Source organism: Trichechus manatus, unplaced genomic scaffold (genome assembly GCF_000243295.1).
Source record: "Trichechus manatus latirostris isolate Lorelei unplaced genomic scaffold, TriManLat1.0 scaffold00263, whole genome shotgun sequence".
NCBI lineage: Eukaryota > Metazoa > Chordata > Mammalia > Sirenia > Trichechidae > Trichechus > Trichechus manatus.
Window position 1 is genome coordinate 618284 of NW_004444199.1, and position 22489 is coordinate 640772.

At 34.7% G+C, this 22489-nt stretch overlaps 1 protein-coding gene across 1 annotated transcript in view; it reads right to left on the reverse strand.

Moving 5' to 3' along the window:
- The window catches only part of ADGRL3 (adhesion G protein-coupled receptor L3), a 553170-nt gene that overhangs the window by 373096 nt on the left and 157585 nt on the right, over nucleotides 1-22489 (reverse strand). The window lies entirely within an intron of this gene.

Sequence of the window (22489 nt, forward strand, 5' to 3'; positions counted from 1 at the left end):
TTCTATGGGGTCACTATGAGTCAGAATTGACTGGATGGCGACGGGTTTGGTTTGGTTTGGTTTGGGTTGAGACCCATAAGCAGAACCATTTTTAAGAATTTATGTTTATGTTCCTTATGTGCGACCAAATGATACTGATAAGATAATAAAATAATTATAAGATACTAATAAGATACATTAATAAAATGATTTATGACAGATTACTGATCACAAATGCCAAAATCATACCATTTAAAATAATAACTTTAAATATCCCAAGAGAACAATAAAATACCACCATTTAAATAGAAATACTAACTTAAGCATCTTTTATGGCAGTTGAACTAAGGAAGGCAGACTGACTTAATAATGAGGAGAATACAAATAATGGAATTAATTAATTATTACTCTCAAAAAGACAAAGAAGTACAGAACGGCCACATTATTGTAAATTTTACCCAGAAACTTTCTGGATTAAATACATTACCTATAATTAGATATTTCTGTGGAAAAGTAATGCTTTGTTCTCACCCATAAATTGACACTAAGTGTGTAAGATGAGATATTCTAAATCACATATTTTTATGTCCTTATTTATTTATGTCAGAAATGCAATATCTATGGGCTGTATTATTTCTGTTTCCTTTATAGAGATGCTTCATTCTCTGATGTGACTTATACTTCTGAATCTTTGTTAGGACATGGCAGAATAAGAAGCATCTAAGGCAGAACTTAATTTGATTTAGAGTGGAAATGCATTGTGTTTACCAGAGGCTACAGTTTGTCAGGCTTAATGAGGATTTTATTTAGTCTCTAAATTAAAATTGATTCATTAGTGAATGCCTTAAGCTGAAAAATATATTCTGTAATATCAGTGAAAGATTGATAAAAGACAATAGTCCATACTCATCACACAGTTTAATCCCGAGGGTCGACATGTTCTAAAGATCTCCTATGAAGATTTAAAGTCTAAGGACAACTGTTAGACAACTTTGCATAATAACAATAATGTAAATGTGGTTGCCCTCACACATGCACTGCAAATCAGGTTGTTTGACATTTTAGTGTAGTTGAACTTTTAAAAAAATAGCAGTAGTATCTATTATAAAGAAGATCCATTTGAAGATGTTTTGAGTTAAAAGACTTGTGCTTAACACTTAAAGCAAAACATTTTTATATAACCCTTGAAAAATAACTCATAATTCTATCTCAGGATATTATACAATGGGCAGCTATATAAACTCATAAAAAAGTTATTTCTGCAATTGTCAAGTTAGAGAAAAATTAGCTTATTATTAAGAAAGCTTTTAAGGCAGAAATAATAAAAGCAGCATACACAATAAAATCTGATTAACCATACACATTCTGTAAATATAAACTCTGATTTCAATTCATCACACCACAACAAGGTTCTTTGATCTCTATTCATCATATTATAACAAGTTATATATGTATCTCACAACAGGACCAATAAGAAACATCATTATAAATGAAGAAAATATTAAAGTTGTCAAGGATTTCATTTCACTTGAAACCACAGTCAGCATCTATGGAAGTAGCAGTCAAGAAATCAATTGATGTTATTACCTTGGGCAAATCTGCTGCAAAAGACCTCTTTAAACCGCTGAAAAGCAAAGAGGTCACCTTAAGAACTAAGGAGCACCTAACCCAAGCCCTTGTGTTTTCAATTGCCTCATATACATGCTAAAGCTAGACAATGAATAAGGAAAATAGACAGAAGAATTGACCTCTTTGAATTACAGTGTTAGTGAAGAGTATCGAATATACCATGCACTGTCAGAAGAATGAACAAATCTATCTTGAAAGATTTATAGCCAGAATGATCCTTAGAAGTGAGGATGGCAAGACTTCATCTCACATACTTTGAACATGTTATCAAGACGGACCAGTACCTGGAGAAGGACATCATGCTTGGTAAAGTAGAGGGTCAGTGAAAGAGTGGAAGACCTTCAACAAGATGGACTGACATAGTGGCTGCAACAATGGGCTCAAACATAGCAAAGATTGTGAGGATGGTGCAGGACTGGGCATTGTTTCATTCTGTTGTATAAGGGTCATTATGAGTATGAACCGACTTGACAACACCTAACAACAACAATATTGCTAAGATATCAATACTACCCAAAGCAATCTATAAGATTCAACACTCTCCCTTTAAAAATTCCAACAATCTTCTTTGTAGAAATGAAAAAGCCAATTGACAAATTTATATGGAATTTCCAGGGGCCCTGAATAGACAAAGTTATCTTGAAAAAGAAGACCAAAGTGGAAGGAACAGACTTCCTAATTAAAAAACATAGTACAAAATGACAATAATCAAAACAGTCTGGTACTGAAATAATGACAAGCACACAGAACAATGCAATAGAATTAAGAGTCCAGAAATTGACCCATACATCTATGGCCAATTGATTTTTGCAAAGGTGCTAAATCCATCTAATTGGAAAATAATAGTCTCTACAATACATGATTCTGGGGTAACTGGATCTTCACATGCAAAAAAAATAAATTAAGTTGGATTCCGTACCTCACACTATATACAAAAACTAACTAAAAATGGATCAAAGATTCAAGAGTAAGAACTAAATAAAATACTTAGAACAAAACATATGATATGACACTAAAAGCACAAAAAAAAAAAATGACAAAAAAGAGAAATTAATTTTATCAAAATTTAAAATCGTTCTCATCAAAGGACTATTAGCCAAGTCAAGAGACAACCTACAGATTGGAAGAAAATGTTTGTGAACCACATATTTGGTAAGCGCTTACTTTCCAAAGTATATAAAGAACCCCTACAATTCAATAACAAAACAAAACAACCCAATTAAAAAATGGGCAAAGGGCTTGAATAGACATTACACTGAAGAAGATATACAAATTGCCAACAGGCAGGTAAAAAGATGCCCAATGTCATTAGTTATTAGGGAAATACAAACCAAAACCACAACGAGATATCAATTCACCTCCACTAGGATGGCTATTATTAGAAAAATGGAAAATAACAAGTGTTGGTGAGGATGTGGAAAGATTGGAATTCTCATCCACTGCTGGTGGTTTTGTAAAATGGTGCAGCTGCTCTGTAAAACAGTTGGCAGTATTTCAAAAACTTAAGCATAGAACTGTTTTATGACCAAGTAATCCCACTCCTGGGTATGTACAAAGGAATTGCAGGCTGAATGCAAGCAGACACTTGTATACCAATGGTCAGTGCAGCACTATTCAAAATTGTCAAAATGTGGAAATAATTCAAGTACCCATCAACAGATTAATAGATAAATAAAATGTGGTGTACACATACAATGGAATACGTTTTCAGCCATAAAGTTAAATGAAGTTCTAATACATGCTACAACATGGATGAACCTTGGAAAAATTATGCTAAGTGAAATAAGTCAGTCACAAAAGCACTAATATTGTTTGATCTCATTTATATGAAATATTCAGAAAAATGAAAAAAATAATGAAAGAATTTGGAGATGGAATGTGGTGATGTTTGCACAACATGGGGAATGTAGTTAATGTTACTGAGCTGTACACATAAAAATGGTTTAAATGCTTTGTTACATATATTTCACCACTATAAAAATCAAACATATTAAAAATAAAATAATTAAACAACTTAACAAAAAATAATTATTTTTATAGTTGTATTAAAATTGTGAACATAAATTCATTCTAAAATACTATAGCTGAAAAAGTAAAATAAAACGATAATCAAAATGTACTCTTGTGTTTTAAACTCAGTTTTATTATTACATACTTTCATTATAAATATTACTTAAAAATGATTTCAGTATCCCTCATATCTGATACTAAAGATTAAAAAAAAAAAAAACCATAAAGAATGAGAAAAACTACAACAGGATCAAGTACACTCTAATCTACTAATAGTCACAGACAAAAACATCATAATCTTATAAAAGTATTAAGGATTTGTTACAGAGATTAAATTTTCAGTATCTTATCATCATAGATTTTAAGCAATAAAAAAACTCCACACATTTGACAATTTTGATATAAAGTATAAGTAGGTGACACTAACAAATAACAGGTAATTAGAAACCTCTTGGAGGTTCAATTTTCATATACATAACATGGTGCTGTTATTTTATTACCTCATATAGTTGATGTGCTTATTATAAAAAATGCATTAGGAAAACTATTATATATATGTACAAAGTATAGTTTTTATTTTTATTATTTGTTGTTAATATTGAAACGAAACAAAACCTGTAAGCCACTTGTATGCAAAACACTTTCCATGGGGTATCCTAAGCCTAACATTTACAGTGACAATGCTCTACATCTGTATAACAATTTAAAACATAGAAAGTATTTTTACACATATCTTATTTGTCATTCTTTTTTGAGATGAATATTCCTATCCCCAATTTCACCAAGGAGGGAATAGGTGTAGAGATGTTAAATAACTTTTCAGATTCTCAGTAATCAGTTGATAGTCACTGGACTCAAGAACAGTGGACTGAAATCATTGATACTGCTGCTTTGTGAGAGAATCATTCCTATATTTCATGGTCACTTAGAGTACTGACTTAATTCACCCTGATTGTTTCACTAGAGCACTATGAACTATCAGACAGCCCAGGATTTAGTCCGTCATTCAGCGGTAGATCAGGCATTCTGAAGAGGTTGTGATTTTAAATCGACATTACATAACCAGGCAGCAATCCGAAAGATCAATCTCTGAGCATAACTGGCAGGAGTAATAGGATGAATGAATGTTTATTTATATGCAGACTTAAAAAAAAAAGTATGCATTTTCAACTGAACCTACATACAAACCTCCAACTTAATTATTGTCGGCACCTATTGATCAAATTTATTTAATAAATGTTACTTAATATGTTAAATTTTATTATTTATTAACACTAATTATAAAGCAATATTGTTTAAAACTATGCTGTATGATGACCGTCAGCAAAGATATATGCAATCACAAGACTAGTAACAGGTACAGAATTCTTTACCGCTAACTCATTCGTTCCAGTATGTTCACAGCAGTATAGGGCCAACACTGTGTAAGTGAGATAATGAAAAAGTCATCTACAGGCAAAAAGCATTCCTCTATTTGCCAGGAATTACTGTAGCATATGGTAAAAATCATATTGCTGGATTTACGTTCATATAAACTATTTAAAATTTTTTTTACATTTAAAGTAAATTAATCACCTCTTACTTTTCTGTTAATTTCAATAAATTGATGCTTGTTGACTTCTTTGTACTCCCATTATTCAGATAAAAATTAGGAGCCCATTTTATCTCATGGGTGGTTGTAACATATTTGTTTATGAAACATATATAAACAGACCCTAAATATAATTATATTTTTAAAAATTTTTTGGACGATAGACATGTAAGAATGGTGTTTGGTTGGTTCTAAAACACTGTTGACTTAATATGGTACCATTAAAATAATCTAAGTTAAATAGTGTTGGTCTTCATGCCCTGGAGGGTAATTCACAGGGGTTCTCTATTAATAAACCCTTCAATTACATATTCTTACTGTACTCTAAAGTCAGTGTGTACAACCAGTCATTCCTGGGAATGTTAAAGAACTTCTCTAATGATGCTTCAGCCATAATAATGTATAAAACCTCATTAAAAATCACTGGCTTTTTAATGGCAGAATATAACAGCGTTAAAAAAAAAAGGTACATTGTGAGTGTCTTTTTATTAGCAAAACTGTCATATAAATTTACATTATCACTTATCAAATACAATTTATACAAAAGCATATGTGATGAACAAACACAAATCCAACTAGTATACTCAGGAAGTTCACAGCATCTAACATGACACATCAGTGTTTGAATTATTTGAGAAAAGCACTATTCTCTAAGAGAAAAATATTCTAAAAATATCTGGCTGTTAATGCACCACCATTATAATGCATTAATGTTTAAAATATGAAAATAGCTTAGGTAATAAGGGTAACTAGGGGTTTTTAATTATCAGGATGGAGTGTAGCAATACAAGAAAACAAGAAAATCTGCGTTTATCAAAAATATTTTACTCAATGTCAGTCAACAGAACAACTCTCTTTTGACTCCGCAAGATACTACTCTCCTTATTTTCCACTGCCTGTCGCTCTGAGACCTGCTAACACCACATTCATTTTGTATTTAGGAGGCTGGAAAGGATAAAGCAACCATCTAATGGCAGAATATGTAAGTTATAAAGGAGTCATCGGGATCTCAAGTGGTAAGAGAACCAAGTGGCATTCTCATGTGGTAGCCCTGTGTCTTCCATCATAAAGGAGTCTGTTGATGATGACACTTAGAGCAGTAGGCAATTAGAGGAGAAAAGTAAAAGTTCCTAATTCAGAGTTTTCCTTTCTGAGAAAATTGATTCTAAATCATAAACTAAAAGTATTACAGGATCTTACAGAGGACATTGTGATGATGCATGTAAATCAAGTTCTGTGGATTCACGAGGTGACTTTCTAGCCCCATATCATTCATTTTCCCTATGTTGATACATGTTATTTCAGAGGAATTCCTTCACATTAAAGAAATGAATCTGGCACAAGCCAAGTGAAAACCTGACCAATGTGATGAGTAAGAAGGAGTTTACAAATTAGGGTACTCTATTTGTTTTCTTGTTGCTGCTGTAATAAGTGACCACACACTTAGTGGCTTAAAATAACACAATTTCTTCTCTTACAGTTCTGGAGATCAGAAGTCCAAAATGAGTCTCACAGGACTAAAGACAAGGAGTCGACAGAGTTGGTTCCTTCCAGAGGCTCTAAGGGAGAATCAATCCAGGTTTAACTTTGTCCTCATTCCTTGGCTGTGACCCCTCATTGCATCATGTTTTCTCCCACTGCTTCTGTCACCACATTGCCGTCTTTCTCCTTTGATCTTTTTATCTTTGGTTCTTACTAGGACCCTTGTGATTACATTCAGGGTCCACCTGGATAATCCAGGATAATTTCCGCATCTCAAATTCCTTAACTTCATCACGAAGTTGCTTTTGCCATATAAGGCAATACTCCCAGGTTTGAGAAATTAGATGTAATACCATTGGGGGGAGCCACTATTCAGTCTAAAAACCAACCAAACCTTCGCCGTTGAGTTGATTCTGGCTAAGAGCAAACCTCCAGGATGAAGCAGAACTGCACCACAGGGTTTCTAAGGAGTGGCTGGTAGATTTGAACTGCTGACCTTTTGGTTAGCAGCCTGAGCTCTTAACCACTGAGCCACTGGGGCTCCTTTATTATTCAGTCTAAACCAAAAAAAACCCAACTCATTTGCCATGAAGTCTGACTCAAAAAAAGGCCTATTGAAAACAGTGTCTTCTAGGGTGGTCACCTTGAAGAAGTCCTTTATGTAAAATGCATATCATGACAGTCGAGCATGACTAAATTAACCATTGTCACAATAATGTACACTAAATGATTACGCAGACCTTCATTTTGATATATTTTATCCAAGTATAAATAAATATTCTGAGTGTAAATTAGCTAAAAGACATTATAAATTGGTTTAACTTTGATTAAACTGGAATCCTCTGCTCACAAAACTTATTGCTATAGATGTGGGAAACTGAGCTAGATTTGCCTGACCAATAATAGAAAATTTTAAAATACTTTATAGAAATTGGTACGCAGTTTCAATTTTGGACTTAAATATAACCTCATGAGATTCATCAAATATTGAGGAATTATTAATGATATTCTATGGATTTATATTATATTGAATTTATGTTTCAGTGTTATTGTACCTTTCCATAAGAAAATAAAAAGGACTGTTTTATATTTATAGACTGAAATAAATAATTTTAATTGGACAAAATATATTTAAAATATTTATTCTCTATTGCATTTTCTACTAGCATAGATATCCTTTGCCTATACTCTAATGTTTTTTTTACTGGCAATCTTTAAAATAAAAACCTTTTCAGATTCATTTACTCTTATATATTTACTCTTACAAATTTATGAACCTTGAGGGCTTATTCCCAGACATTTCTGAAACTGACTTATTAATATTCTGAAAACATACAAATATGTCTGAATATGTGGCAATTTTATAAAGAAGTTCAATTTCAAACTATTCCACACATCCCTGGGCAAGATTTAATAGAATCAATTGTCAAAATCATTAGTCAACATCGATAGAATATCTCATTCCCAAAATAAAATGATTAGGTATGTCAGACACATAAATACAATTCACAGAAATATGCATTTAAAATAAATGGAATTTTGCTTTTGAAATAAACATGTTCACAAACATTGCTTTGAAAACGATTTCAGTTCTGATTTCTATGCCAGTGATTTCTAAGCTATAATCTTCTGGTAGATGAAGGCTATAACCATGGCTATACAGAATTATGAAAAACTTTTCATTAAAAAAAAACTAGAGTTACACCTATGTTAGTTTAGTGCTATCTACTTGTGTAAGCATTTCAGAGCTGAAAATTCTTTACTTTCACATATGGTTAACCAAATAAATCAGTGTGTGTCTGCATTCATTATCTAAAAGGGTAGCAATTTTCTTCTAAATATTAAAAAAAGCAATATTATGTATGCAAATATATTTTATATGTATACATATTTTATATGCATATGTTTTTCTTAAGTGAAGACAATGCCCACTTTGCTAAGATTTAGTTGTCGTTGCTGTTAGTTGCCATCAAATTGGTTCTAACTCATAGTGACCCCATGTACTATAGAACAAAACACTGCCTGGTCCTGCACCATCCTCACAATCGCTGCTATGCTTGAGCCCATTGTTGCAGCCACTGTGTCAATCCATCTCTTTGAGGGTCTTCCTCTTTTCCCCTGACCCTCTACTTTATGAAGCATGATGTCTTTCTCCAGGGACTGTCCCTCTGATAACATGTCCAAAGTATGTGAGACAAAGTCTCACGATCTTTGCTTCTAAGGATCATTCTGGCTGTACTTCTTCCAAGACAGATTTGTTCATTCATTTGGTACTCCATGGTATAATCAATATTCTTCACCAACACCATAATTCAAATTCATCAATTTAGTTAGGGCATTAATATCTATCTTCCAGGACTACTTATGTTATTCTGTTTAGCTTCAAGTAAGAGACAGACTTAATTCATTATACTTCTTGAGAGTGCTGCAAGGCATTCTTTCCTTCTCTGAGCTACAAGTATGTCCTATCCGTGTGACTGGCCTAAGATGAGGGTTGTCATACTGGATCACTGAGTTAAGACTTTCTTATTGTCAATATGTGGCATTTCCAAATCAAACAGCTGGTATATGAGAAAAACAAAAAGAAAAAAAATCAAACCTAGAGAAAGAGAACTGGAAAGAAAAGGGAATTTTATTAAAATTAGGATACTAAACTCAGTAAACATGAAAGCTTATAAAAGGAAAAAATATATAAGATGAGCTAGGTAAAAATACCTTTGGCTTCCTCACATTTGCTTTTAATAAAGTGCTAAACAAAAGCAAATGAAAAACTCTGTGTCTGTGTGTTCATGCACACATATGCACGTATGCATGTATACATATACTAGGACTTCAGGAAAAAAAAAAAAAGACTTCCAAAGCAGGAATGTATAGCAGAGGGAAATGAGGTTTGGAGTCCTTATAGATAGATATTTGAAGAGTATAGTAGTAACTTTTGTACTTTATATAAAACTAATTTTAGTTGTCTTCATGCTTTGTTAAGTACAATGCAACAGACATGGCTGCAGTATAACAAACCATGAAAGAAAGTCCACAAGCACCAGTCACTAAAGACCAATCACTCCCAAGGGTCCCTCTCCTCATACATGCTTCATCTTTCACTTCTGGCAACAGGGCAGGTTGTGCTGGTTCTACTGCATTAAGACCAGTCATGACATTAGGTCGGAAGCATAACTCTTACCAGCTTCAATTTATGATATCACCAGGAAACATTAAATAGAAGAGAAATGGAATGGTGTTTCTATTTGTACCAGATGCTTTTGGCTGCAAAAAACCACAAACGCAAATAAAAGTGGTTTAAAAATAATAAGGGTTGCATCATCTCACATATTAAAAAGTGGAAGGTGGGGGTCAGTTCCCGGTTGGTTAATTCAGAGATATAAGGGTATGGCTGTGGCTTGGATTCTATGAAACCTCTTGGATTTTGTCTATCACCCCAAAATAGCCATTGGATTTCCAGGTGTCATATGGAGATAACATAACAGAATCAGAAAAGATAAATTCCTATCCTGTGTCTCATTTTAAGAGTAAGGACGTTCTACACATAATTAACACAGTTGACAATTTCTTACACAACACTGGGAAAAATGCATAACATTCCTATGCCTAAAACAATCCCACAAAGGGACTGAGGTTCAAATGACAGGTTTAGCCTAGTAAAGGTCCATCATCTTAGGGAAAGAGAGGCACTGTGTTTCATTTGAAGATTCTGGCCACTTACAAGAGAGGGGAGACATCAGAGTTTTGCTAGTATGGAAGAAGAGGGTGAGGGTAGAAGATTGGTTCATAGCAGGCAAACAACATCTGACATATTCTCTCAAGTTCCCACCTTTAGTGAAAAGCACTTCATATTTAAGAGGTTCTAAAGTTTGTAGCAGAATTAGCAAAAAAAAAAAAAAAAAATCCACTTGTAACATATAAAAAGCCTTTTTTTTCAACTCCAGGAATAATTATTTCATTTGAAAGTATTATGGTATGATGTCACGGTACTCAAAACAGCCTGGTACTGGTACAACAACAGATACATAGAGCAATGGACAGAACTGAGAATCCAGATATAAGTTCATCCACCTATGAGCAGCTAATATCTGAAAAAGGCCCAAAGTCCATTAATTGGGGAAAAGAGAGTCTTTCCAACAAATGGTGCTGGCATAACTGGATATCCATCTGCAAAAAACTGAAACAAGACCCAAACCTCACATCATGCACTTAAACTAACTCAAAATGGATCAAAAACCTAAATATAAAATCAAAAACAATAAAGATCATGAAAGAAAAAATAGGGGAAACACTAGGAGTCTTACTTAATACATGGCATAAACAGAATACGAACCCTATGCAACAATGCACAAACACCAGAAGAGAAACTAGAGAACTGGGAGCTCCTAAAAATCAAACACTTAAACGCTCATCAAAAGCTTCACCAAAAGAGTCAAAACCTACACACACGGAAAAAAAATCTGGCTATGACAGATACAATCATCATCTAATACCAAAATCTACAAGATACTGCAAAACCTCAACAACAAAAAGACAAATAACCCAATTAAAAAATGGGCAAAGGATATGAACAGGCACTTCGCCAAAGAAGACATTCAGGCGGCTAACAGACACATGAGGAAATGCTCACGATCATTAGTCATTGGAGAAATGTAAATCAAAACTACAGTGAGATACCATCTCACCCCAACAAGGCTAGCATTAATCCAAAAAACTCAAATAATAAACATTGGATAGGGTGTGGAGAGACTGGAACAGTTATACACTGTTGGTGGGAGTGTAAAATGGTACAACCACTTTGGAAATCGATTTGGTGCTTCCTTAAAAAGCTAGAAATAGAAGTACCACACTATCCAGCAATCACACTCCTTGTATCCTAGAGAAATAAAAGCTGTCACACAAATAGATATATGAACACCTATGTTCACTGCAGCACTCTTCACGATAGCAAAAAGATGGAAACAACCTAAGTGCCCATCAACGGATGAATGGATAAACAAATTATGGGATATCTACACAATGGAATACCATACAACGATAAAGACAATGATGAAGCCGTGAACCATCTGATAACATGGAAGAATCTGGAGGGCTTTATGCTGAGTGAAATTAGTCAGTCACAGGAGGACAAATATCGTGTCAGACCACTATTATAAGAATTCAAGAAAATGTTTAAACACAGAAGAAAACCTTCTTTAATGGTTATGAGGGTGGGGAGGAAGGGAGAAGGTTATTCACTAACTAGATAGTAGACAAGAATTATCTTAGATGAAGGGAAGGACAGTACACACTACAGGGGAAGTCAGCACAATTGGACTAAACCATAGCTAAGAAGTTTCCTGACACTTTGAGGGACAGAGTAGCAGGGGTGGGGGTCTGGGGACCATGCTTTCAGGGGACATCTAGGTCAATTGGCGTAACAAAGGTTTATTAAGAAAATGTTCTGCATTCTACTTTGGTGATGAGTGGCATCTGGGGAGCTCGTGAGCGGCCATCTAATATGCATTAATTGGTCCCAACATACCTGGAGTAAAGAATAATGAAGAACACCAAAGACACAAGGAAATTATTATCCCAAGAGACAGAAAGGGCCACATAAACCGGAGACCGTATCAGCTTGAGACCAGAAGAACTAGATAGTGTCTAGCTACCACCAGTGACCGCCCTGACAGGGAACACAACAGAGAGTCCCTGATGGAGCAGGAGAAAAGTTGGGTGTAGAACTCAAATGCTAGGAAAAAGACCAGACTTAATGGTCTTACTCAAACCGGAGGAACCCCAGAAAGCATGGCCCCCGAACTCTCTGTCAACCTAGAACTAAAACCATTCCCGAGGCCAACTCTTCAGATGAAGATTAGACTGGACTATGGGACAGAAAATGATATTTGTGAAGAGTGTGTTTCTTAGCTCAAGTAGATTCATGAGACTAAATGGGCAGCTCTTGTCCGGAGGTGAGATGAAAAGGTGGAGAGGGTTAAGAGCTGGTTCAATGGACACAGGAAATCAGGGGTGGAAAGGAGGAGTGTGCTGTCATAGTATAGGGAGAGCAACTAGGTCACATAACAATGTATGTATAAATTTTTGTATGAAAAACTAACTCAAATTGTAAACTTTCACTTAAAGTACAACAATTATAAAAAAAAAAAAGTATATGGTATGAGGCATTTTAATGTATAGAGACTGGTTAAATATATTAAAATTTATCCCTAGAATATGATACTTGGTAGCCATTAAAAATGATGAAGTAATTCTTCCTTTATTAGCCTAAAATATCATATTGAAATTTAAAATAAAAAGATTTTTTGTAAAGTTGTATAGCAGTATGTATACATAAATGTAGGGAACAGCACTGAAGGATTTATATCAAGAGAGATTATCATTGAGACATAGGATAATTATGATTTTCTAATTTGCTAATAATTTTGTTCCTTTTTGAAACAAAGTGAACATTTATTATTTCATGATCAGTTCAAAACATATTTAAAATTTAGAGAATGAAATTCTTTCAGGATTATGTTCATATAATCATTGACTCTTAAAATTTTACATAATAATATCTATAAAATGCAGCTTTCATAGATGTTGTTTTCCAGTAAAATTCCCAAAAACTTTCTTCGAACGTTATTGAACATCTCTCTGCCCCTAAAATAGTTTTTTATTTTCACAATTGAGATATGAGATAGCCTTTTTCTAGAGATGACATATAGGTATAGGCGACTAGGAAGTCTGGCACAATGGGAATCTAACTTGACCCATTTCCAGAAAGCTGGTACATATTATTCACAGTTGGATAACCTGTGCTGCAGTTGCTATAGACCGTAGGATGATAGCAATGTTAGTTAATCCATCTTAGAATGACTGATGACAACTCATGACACTTTATAATGAGCACAGATACTGTCTTCAGGGATATTTCACATTTGTCTTTTTCAAAGTTGTGGTTCTAATGCTATATCTGAGTCCATATTAAGTGGGACTGTAAGGCTTAATCCAACATAGTGATTTATTGGGACATACCCTTCATATCTCATGCATAGTTAAAAAAGCCACCAACAATGTAAGGTTTGGTGTGAAAAAGAAAAGGGGGGGGAGCTTGTCACAACCTGCTTTTGAAAGATGCAAAACAACAATTACGTAAATGCAAGGTATTTATTATTTTCTTGGTTGTCATTATCATTGACATGCATTTGGTGCTTTTTTTCTCCCTGCATTTAGAGCAAATAAAAAACAACTAGCCAAAATAGATATTTAATAAATGTTCTATAAAACTGAAGTCTTAGCAAAGCAACTCTATATTACTGAGCCCAACTGAGATTAAACACTTTTATGTGTGTTATTAGTCTGTTTTATGATTATTAAATCATAAATGTGACATTGAAATAAAACATGAAATAGAATATATAACTTTTAGAAAAATTTATAAAGAAAATCTTACTTTATCTCTCTTAACCTTGAGAGATAAAATACGAATCAGTATCAATGTTACTTAAAGTTTATTATTTTCTTCTTCTCATTAAGGATTGTTTCCTTTAGACAGGTAAAGTTTAATAAATATTTCTGATAATTAACAACCACAATAATAAGAATAAAAGCATTTGGCTGAATGACTACTATGTGCCTACTATGTGGTAGAATCTTCATTATTCACTTCATTATTCACATTATTCATATACTTCATAAAGTGTATAACTTAATTTGGAGAATGTTCTGATGTAAGGTGGTGGATTACAATCTTTTCAAAAATATAGCCTACTTTTAATAATTAAAAAAAACACAATTCTAATATAGGCTAGTAGATATAGTTCTAGCATATTTTTGGACTAAAAAGTCAGTAATGAAAAATTATACTTTTATCTTTAATATTTTTAAATGGATCTACATTGTAATCACAACAGATTATATACATACGTGAAAAACTACGTTATGTGTGTGTATGTTTACAGGAAGCACTTAGGTTTCCGCTGGTGCTTGAAATATGAAACAATTTTCAACACTCCATGATATAGAAAGTGTCCTGAAATTAAACTGAGAAGCATACATTTGAACTTAGATGATTGTAAGAAACAGGACAAGACACTTAACCTGATAGTGGTTAATCTCAGATTATTTTGCAACTTAAAAGCAATAACATATAGAACACAACATGAAACTCAGAAAATTGTAGATTTTCAATAAATGGTGTGTTACTTAATCTAAGATATATGACAATTAGTAACAAAAAAATAGAAAGAAATAAACTATAAGAAAGGTCAAAACAAAATAAATATGTTTTTGAAAAACAAAAAAAGTCTTTTGCAAGTCTTTAATTTGGAATTCCAAATTAAAAAAAAAAAAAAATCAACTTCCCAGGCAACCATGTAAACAGCCTATATCCAAATCTCACGTAATTTGTTTCACTTTTTAGCAGCTGGGTTCGATGTAGAAATATTATTAATGAGAAAGAAAGAAGCCACTTGGCGCTGTAAAATTCACTCTTCTTCCTTCACATTGGATCACCAATAACTAAATTATTCCTATATGGTGATCTTTATTTCACTCTGTCATTAAATTGCATTCATCAACAGCTTAATTAAAATACATCTGATTAACAGAGACAAAAAACAGAACAACATTTAGTTTGGGGGAATTGTGCCATACTTCAAAAAGCATCTCTATTCTCAAACATGAACAAGAGTTTTGGCTTTATAGGAGACTTCCTTGCAGATACATAATGGCTAACAAAGCATCTGTTCAGTTTTAGTAGTTAGGAACTACAATGTATGTGGGTGTAGTCAGAGAAAATTAAATTAAAAGACAATTTTCAAAGTAATAATTAGGCAAGGAAAGCACTTTATGTTTCTGATTTTTATCATACTCATGTAAAATGGGTACTGTAACAGGGCCCACCCAACCTACATTATAGGTAATATGAGGAAAAGTAGGGGAAATGTAAATATTTTATAATTACAAAGTATCATAATGTTAACGGAGCTCTGGTGGTGTAATGGTTAAAAGCTTGGCTGCTAACCAAAAGATTGGCAGTTCGAATCCACCAGCCGCTCCAAGGAAACCCTATGAGGCAGTTCTACTCTGTCCTATAGGGCTGTTATGAGTTGGAATTGACTCGACAGCAACGGGTTATAATGTTAACAGGTCTCATCGAGGTACACAAACATAGGAGCAGACATATAAAGCCTCTCACATTTATCAAAAGTCATTCTATCAAAGCCTGCAATTTTAGATTCCAGCATCTATAGGACAGTATCCAGCATTTAGTAAGGTGTCTAACAAATTCATTCAACAGATATTTGTAACATGCTTACTATGAGTCATTTACTACTCCATGCACTAAGGATACAACAGTACACAAAAGAGACACACATCTGTGTGTTCGTGAAGTATACATTCTTATGGAAAGAAATAGAAAATAAATAACTGAAATATAGTATGATGAATGTTTACAGTGCAGTGGAAAAAAAGAAAGAAAGAAAAAAAAAAAGCCAGTTAAGTATAGATAGCCACACGGATATCTGGAGAAGAGGAATCCAAGCAGAGACAACAGTAAATTCAAAGAACCAAAGAAAATGTTCCAGAAACAGAACAAGTTGGTAAGTGATGAGGTGGTTTAGTAACCTGGAGGCAGACCATGTAGGTCATTATAGGAAATTTTAAGACTACTATTGTAGTAATCCAAGGGAGAGATGAGTATGGTCTGTAATGTTGCTAACAGGGGAAGTAGTGGGAAGAGATTGAATTCTGGATATATTTTGAAGGGAGAGTCAACAGAATTTGCCAGCTGATTATATGCTAGTATGCAAAAAGAATGGAGTCACGGTACATATAAAAACATATGTTTTACCCCCTACAATATACATACAACTTCAAAGTAGATGATTGTGAAAATAAAATGCAAAAATGTCTATAGATCAAGAAATTCCTTAAAAAGACCTCTGATGGGCCTACATGTTCACTTGAACATGAAGCAAATTCTTCCTTCTTCACCATACTGTTCCACTTAGAACTTATTGATGAATCTCCTCGAGGGGGGAATATATCCACAATCTTAAGACCCTTGGGTATATTAAAATCAGCTTAAGAATTCTCACTTACTTGCAAACGTCCATGGTAATATTCTCTTTCTGGGAGCCAGACAGCTAGGGGCTATGGCATAGGATTGAGGCGTAGAATAGGTGGGCAAAAGAAAATATATTTCTTCTTCCTCTGATATTTTTTGCTGCTCCTTTTCAGTTTCTGAGAATTTATCCTCCCTGCCCAGTTATGTCCTAAATCAGCTCTTCTTCCTATATCCTCTATTTAAAAAAAATTGTGCCATCATTCAGGAATCTTAAACCAGAGACCAAAGTGCTCCCTGAATCTGTCTCTTGTCTTCTCAACATTCAATCATTCCCATACCTGTGGGTGCTCCCTCACATCTCCAGCCTACCCCCTCCTAACCAGCTTCACTATCACTGCTTTAGTTCAGTTTTTCTCATAATGCAGACTCAATTTCCATGATCTTTCATTTTCTCCAGAGGAAAAAAAAAACTTCTTAGCATGACATGTCAGGCTCTTCATAAATAGCCCCTACTTTCTGATTAAATTGAGTCTCTGGTGGTTCTAGAATAAGAAATACAAAATATAAGTATCTGAAAATGAATCTGTAATCCATAACTTTTTTCATTCATATTTTATAGATAAGCATGAAGAAATTAAGTAATTTTCCCAGGGCTGCACAAACAATGAGGATCCTAGGGAAAGACCTAAATCTGTTTGGTCCTAATTCAAGGTATCCCTATTTCTTTTCTCTCTGTAGTAATGGAAAAATAAAAAGTGGATTATTAGGTATTGTGTGACATCATCGAACCTTGTAATCTTTTTTATAACAAGATCTATTTTTTAAATAGTGGACAATGATTTGTTTGTTTAATCAACATGTATTAAAGGCCTACCATGTGGCTTTAGACCTGGCACATGCTATAGAGAGCAAAATCTTTTAGAGGACAGACATATGAAGAGATTATTTGCATAAAATTAGTTAAGTGCAATGACAGATGTATGGATAAAAGTCTAGAAAAAGGTCACCTAACCTGGATAGAGTGGGAATATCAAGGCAGGATTCCTGGAAGAAGTCACACTAGAATTGAGTCTTAAGGGATGAGTGCCACTCAGCTTTCTGAGATTAATGAAAAAGTGGAGAAGGCATTTCAGGCAGACAAAAAGACAAAGGAAACTGAAACTACATGACATTATAGTGGTCTGGAAGCCATTAGGAGCTCCTGAAGTGAAAAGCACAAGTTGACAAGAGAGGTTAGAGAGGCAGGCAGAGGCTCAAATATCGAGGTTTTGTATAACATATTAATACATGATGTTGTTGTTGTTGTTAGGTGCCATCGAGTTGGTTCCTACGTATAGCAACCCTATAGGACAGAGTAGAACTTCCCCAAAGGGTTTCCAAGGAGCAGCTGGTAGATTTGAACTGCCGACCTTTTGATTAGCAGCTGAGCTCTTAACCACAATGCCACCAGAGCTCCATTAATACTTGACAGTAGCTAACAGGTATTGATCACTTAATTCTTCAGCACTGTGTGTTCAATATATTATCTTACATAATTGTCACAATGACCCTAGTAGGGTTGTACAAATGTATAAGTGAGAGAACTGAGGCTTAAAAAAATTATGTTATTGACCTAAAGGTTTTGCAGCTAGTTATTAAATGAGTCTGGACTTGGGAAAACTGGCGAATTAAAATCACTGACTGTTGTATAAGCAAGGAAGTAATATGGTCTCATTGCTTTTGAGACAGGTTAATCTGTCATTCTGTGAAAAATGAATCTGTGGAGCACAAGCCTAAAGGCATAGGGAACTCATAATAGAGATGGAGAAACAGGATGGATTGAGGAAATATTTAAGCGGTGAAATTGGCAGGTCTTAGTAATTAATTGAATGTCAGGAGTTAAACGGAGGGATGAACCAAGGCAGATTCTAGCTTTGGAAACTTGATAGCTAGTGGTGCAACTCACTGATACAGAGAATACAAAAGGAGACAGGAGTTACATTGGAACTATATTAGAAAAATGACAAATCAAGTACTAGTTGCATGTTGCTATGTATACAATGTTGTTGTTATGTGCCATTGAGTCTGTTTTGACTCATAGTGACCTTGTGTACAACTGAACAAAACACTGCCTGGTCCTGCACTATCCTCAAAGTGGTTGCTGTGTTTAAGCCTATTGTTGCAGCCACTGTGTCAATCTATCTCATCAAGGGTTTTCCACTTTTTTGCCGAACTTTACCTTACCAAGCATGATGTTCTCCTCCAGGGACTGGTTCCTCCTGATAATACGTCCAAAGTACGTGAGAACAAGTCTTGCCATTCTTGCTTCCAAGGTGTGCTCTGCTTGTACTTCTACCAAGACAGACTTGTTTTTTCTTCTGGCAGTCCATGGCATACTCAATATTCTTCACCAATACTTAATCAAAGGCATCGATTCTTCTTTGGTCTGCCTTATTCATGGTCCAGCTTTTGCACGCACATAAGGTGACTGAAAATATCATGGCTTGGGTCAGGCACATCTTAGTCCTCAAGTGACATCTTTGTTTTTTAAAACTTCAAAGAGGTCTTTTGCAGCATATTTGCCCCACACAATATGTCATTTGATTTCTTGACTGCTGCTTCCATGGGCGTTGACTGTGGATCCAAGTCAATGAAATCCTTGACACATTCAAACTTTTCTCCATTTATCATGATGCTGCTTATTAGTCCAGTTGTGAGGATTTTGGTTTTGTTGATATTGAGATGTAATCCAAACTGAAGGCTATAGTCTTTGATTTTCATCAGTAAGTGTTTCAAGTCCTCCTCACTTTCAGCAAGGAAGGTTGTGTCATCTGCATATCTCAGGCTGTTAATGATTCTTCCTCCAATCCTGATGTCCCGTTCTTCTTCCTCCAATCCTGATGTCCCGTTCTTCTTCCTCCAATCCTGATGGCCCATTTCTTCTTCATATACTCCAGCGTCTTGGATTATTTGCTCAGCATAGAGATTGAATAGGTATGGTGAAAGGATACAACCCTGATGCACACCTTTCCTGACTTTAAACCATGCAGTAACCTCTTGTTCTGTTTGAATGGCTACCTCTTGGTCTATGCACAGATTCCTCATGAGTAAAATTAAGTGCTCTGGAATTCTCATTCTTCGCCAATGTTATCCATAATTTTTTATGATCCACACAGTCAAATGCCTTTACATAGTCAATAAAATACAGGTAAACATCTCTCTGGTATTATCTGCTTTCAGCCAAGGTCTACCTGACACCAGCAGTGATATCCCTCATTCCACATCTTCTTCTGAATCCAGCTTGAATTGCTGGCAGTTCCCTGTTGATATACTGCTGCAACTGTTTTTTAATTCTCTTCAGCAAAATTTTACTTGCGTGTGAGATTAATGATATTGTTCGATAATTTCCACATTCTGTTTGATCACCTTTCTTTGGAATGGGCATAAATATGGATCTCTTCCGGTTGGTTGGCCAGGTAGCTGTCTTCTAAATTTCTTGGCAAAGATGAGTAAGCACCTACACTGCTGCATCCATTTGTTGAAACATTTCAATTAGTATTCTGTCACTTCCTAGAACTTTGTTTTTCACCCACGCCTTCAGTGCAGCTTGGACTTCTTGCTTCAATACCACGGGTTCTTTATCCTATGCTACCTCCTCAAGTGGCTGAATGTTGATCAATTATTTTTGGTACAGTGATTCGGTGTATTCCTTCCATCTTCTTTTGATGCTTCCTGCATTGTTCAATATTTTGCCCATAGAATCCCTCAGAATTGCAACTTGAGGATTGAATTTTTCTTCAGTTCTTTCAGCTTGAGAAATGTCAAGATGTTCTTCCTGTTTGGTTTTCTAACTAGTCTTTGCACATTTTGTTATAATACTTTAGTTTGTCTTCTCGAGCCACACTTTGAAATCTTCTGTTCAGCTCTTTTACCTCACCATTTCTTCCATTCGCTTTAGCTACTCTATGTTCAAGAGCAAGTTTCAGAGTCTCTTCTGACATCCCTTTTGTCTTTTCTGTCTTTCCCGTCTTTTTAATGACCTTTTGCTTTCTTCATGTATGATGTCATCCTACAACTCATCTGGTGTTTGACTGTTAGTGTTCAATGCATCAAATATATTCTTGAGATGGTCTTTAAATTCAGATGTGATATAGTCAAGTCGTACTTTGGCTCTCATGGACTTGTTTTAATTTTCTTCAGCTTCCACTTGAACCTGCATATGAGCAATTGTACACAGTATGTACACCATCAGAGCTCTGAATGGCTGCTGTTAATCTCCAATGTCCTTTGGCAAGCACTGAAGCTATGCAAAACAGTGCTATGATGTGACAGGTAGCATACTGTTAAACAGACTCCTATCTTTTCCTTTCCAATGTTTATTGTAGTCTCCACAGAGATTTAGATATCAACCTAGAACTTAGATGTCAAGAGAAATAACTTAAGTATTCATTCTTTGGTTTTCTAATAGATACATCTCAAATACTTAGCCCTTTCCAATCCAATGGGATTTTGCTGTTGTTGTTTGTTCTTTCTCCAAAGAAAGATACATTTTCAAAATTAGGCATATAGGCTCAAACTTCTCAGAAAAGCAAATATAAGAAATGGATTAGGCAGCCACATCCTTACAGTATTTAAAAGCAAACTGTTTCTTGGCTCTTGTTTTAAATAGGAATTTTAAACAATATTTTTAAAGATTGGCTCTCCAGAGGAAACAATTCTCAAAAAACAATACAAACAAAACGAGACAATAAAATTCTCATACTGTCAGATGTTGATTTGGTTACCACTGGTTGGCAATATATTTGTGAACACAAGCAATTATGAATAAATATATATTCACCTAGGCATATATGTGTGTCTGCAGATTGTAGCTCTTCAGGGATATGGAGTTTGAGTGTGTTGCAGAGATGATAGACAGTCCCTTGATGCTGGGAAGAAGGTGGTTATTTCCTTCTGCAGCATTCCCTATAGTCTAATTATAGAGCTATACTCGTGTCAGCTTGAGGGAAAGGCACTCTCATGGCTTCTCAGTGGGAAGTAAGTTACATAAAATGATGAAAAGTTAATGCAGAACTCTAAAAGGGAAGTACACAAACGCACAGGAGAGGGGAAAACAAAACAACACATATGCTTTTTATTGGTTACCATATTTCAAACATTTTAATCCACTTGATAAGTAAACACATTTTACAAGTAAAAAGTTTCAAAAGGGTATCATTTGGCAAGTGTGTCCAAACTGAAGAATGTGTTTGCTGCTTTTACAAGGGGGAAAGGATACTGGGAGACTGTCATTAATGGCATGCCAGTTTAGTAATGTGGTGGAAGTGTAGCAAAGAGAGAGTGAGTAGCAGGGGATAAAAATTAAGCAGCTGGAATGTCTAAATGGACATCCAAAATGTCTACATGGACATGAACAGGCAGGCAACTAGCAAGCATGATGGTATACGCCGAGTGAAGAGGTAGATAAATTTAGGAAATTCATTGATTCAATTCTCTAAATCTTACATTGGTTTTTCTTTCTTTTTCAGTTTGGAAATGTACTCTAGAAATGTGGCATACGACTACTACGTCTCTTCTTGCCAGAATTTACAAAATAGTAAGGAACAAATGTAAAAAAGTTTTTCTTGACTTGCATTCTACCTAGAAAGCAAATAAGTCATTTATAGACTTATTTTTTTTTTAAATATTTTATTGTACTTCAGGTGAAGGCTTACAGAACAGATAGTTTCTCATGTAACAGTAGCACACATGCTGTTTTATGACAT